The sequence below is a fragment of the Pan troglodytes genome, chromosome 11 (assembly GCF_028858775.2).
Source record: "Pan troglodytes isolate AG18354 chromosome 11, NHGRI_mPanTro3-v2.0_pri, whole genome shotgun sequence".
NCBI classification, from domain to species: Eukaryota; Metazoa; Chordata; class Mammalia; order Primates; family Hominidae; genus Pan; species Pan troglodytes.
Window position 1 is genome coordinate 23,887,029 of NC_072409.2, and position 2,104 is coordinate 23,889,132.

Genomic DNA, 2,104 nt, shown 5'->3' on the forward strand with positions numbered 1-2,104 from the left:
ATTTTCTCTGGTTCTAACTCTGCTGTTGAGGCCTAATGCTGATATGTTTGTCTTAAAGGTCTAGAAAAGCAATGTTTTCCTCCAAGAATAACTTGATTCTGTGCTGTTGGCTTTTCTTGAAATGTCTGAATTATTCCATGTAACAAGGAAACTTAATGTGCTTTTACTTTTTCTAAGAGCCATATGTTTCCCTGCTCAAGGTACTTATTTTTTTTGTTTACTTCTTCTATAATATAGTGTATACTCATAACCTTGGACACACACTCATCCAGTATCAAATTGAATTCAAGTACTTTTTCATTAGGTTAGATTTTCAGATTATCTAAAAGGACTTCTTATAAGAAGCAATTACAGTGCAGGAGTATTTTCTTTATTTTTTGGTAATTGGCCTAGGAAACAAAGATTCTGTGTTTTATCAAGGTAATTTCCTGTGCTTCATGCTGTCTTTATTAGTTTTTTGTTGTTGTTGTTGTTGTTGTTGTTTTTGAGACGGAGTCTAGCTCTGTTGCCAGGCTGGGGTGCAGTGGCGTGATCTTGGCTCACTGCAACCTCCACCTACCGGGTTCAAGCAATTCTCCTGCGTCAGCCTCCCGAGTAGCTGAGACTACAGGTGTGTGCCACCACACCCAGCTAATTTTTGTATTTTTAGTAGAGACGGGGTTTCACCATGTTGGCCAGGATGGTTTTGATCTCTTGACCTCGTGATCCACCCACCTCAGCCTCCCAAAGTGCTGGGATTACAGGCGTGAGCTGCTGCACCCGGCCAGGTTTTTGATTACTTAGGAAAACTGAGTCTTTAGCCTTTTTTTTTTTAAATAAAACATACATGCAACTTTCTGCATTTGCCTTTGGAATTTTTATTCTTTAAGATAGGGTCTCACTATGTTGTCCAGTCTGGCCTGAGACTTCTACACTTAAGGGATCCTCCCACCTCATTCTTCCGAGTTGCTGGGACTACAGGTGCACACCATCATGCTCAGCTTACTTTTAAAATCTTCAGTCACGATCCTTTTGTAGTTCATAAGGATGATGACTGAGTGTTCACACTCGTGTGTGAGATGTGCCACCCTCAGACCTTGAAATCTTCAGTCACTCTTGTTAAGTGAACAACTATTATTTCACTATGATCTGCAATTCTGTTTTAATTAAATGTTTTATACTTTTTGACATATTTGGCCAGTTTTCTCAATATCAGAGTTCTGAATGAAGTCTTTTCAACCTAGAATTATCTTTGAGATTTTCTAGTTGGGCTCCTGGAGAGCCTCAAATGATGTATTTTTCAGCTTGTAGAGCTGTTAAACTAATTAGGCTTGTTTGATGTATTGAGTTGTATGAGAAGCGTTGGAGGCACAGATGGGATCAAATAACAAAGTGACACTAAATCTTCTCTAAGTTATATTTATATGGCTATGTTATTGATGTGAAAGATCTAAAAATTATGTAAAATTTATAAATGTTTGATGGTCCTAATGTGATACTGTTAGTCATTTTTCTGGTTGTTGTCTTAAAATGCTGTATGCAATAAACGTAACTGAGTTTCCTTGTCAATTGCTGAACTCTCATCAGATTTTTAACCATGGCTGTTTTAAGCCTCTGTCTTCCACAGTTTTAATTCTTCTTTAAATGCATCTGCAATCAGATTCATGGAAAAGGCTCTGGCAAGTACTCCTGAATATAGGTTTCTGATAAGTTTAAGATCAATGGACTAAATAAAGATATTCAGGACCCCCATGAAGAAACTGATAAATTCATGAAACTGACAACTAAGATTAAACAGAACAAAAATTAATTACATGAGATTAAATATCGAATGAAGACAGATATTTGAAACATTGTTGGTTTTTTACTTACATGTTTTGTTTTCCAGATTTAAGGAGACTTTCTCTCTCAAGCTATCTATAGTTTACAACAATTTGGTAAAGTATACTTTTGTGAATAAAACTGGCAACATTTCCTTTTTTTCTGTCCCTCCAAAATTTGGAAACTATTTGTGAGTATGCTTAATTTTTATGGCAATGAAGTTGTCTGCATAAGTTTAATTAGAAGCTGCTTTTTAAATAACAAGGTACAATTGGAAACACTGGTTACATTACCAGGCTTCTAA

General features: G+C 36.2%; 1 non-coding gene across 1 annotated transcript; it reads left to right on the forward strand.

Moving 5' to 3' along the window:
* Positions 1-1,005: 1,005 nt before the first annotated feature.
* On the forward strand, positions 1,006-1,108 carry LOC112204496 (small nucleolar RNA U13). Its single transcript, XR_002938135.1, has one exon. It is a non-coding gene; the product is annotated as a small nucleolar RNA U13 (small nucleolar RNA).
* Positions 1,109-2,104: the final 996 nt, after the last annotated feature.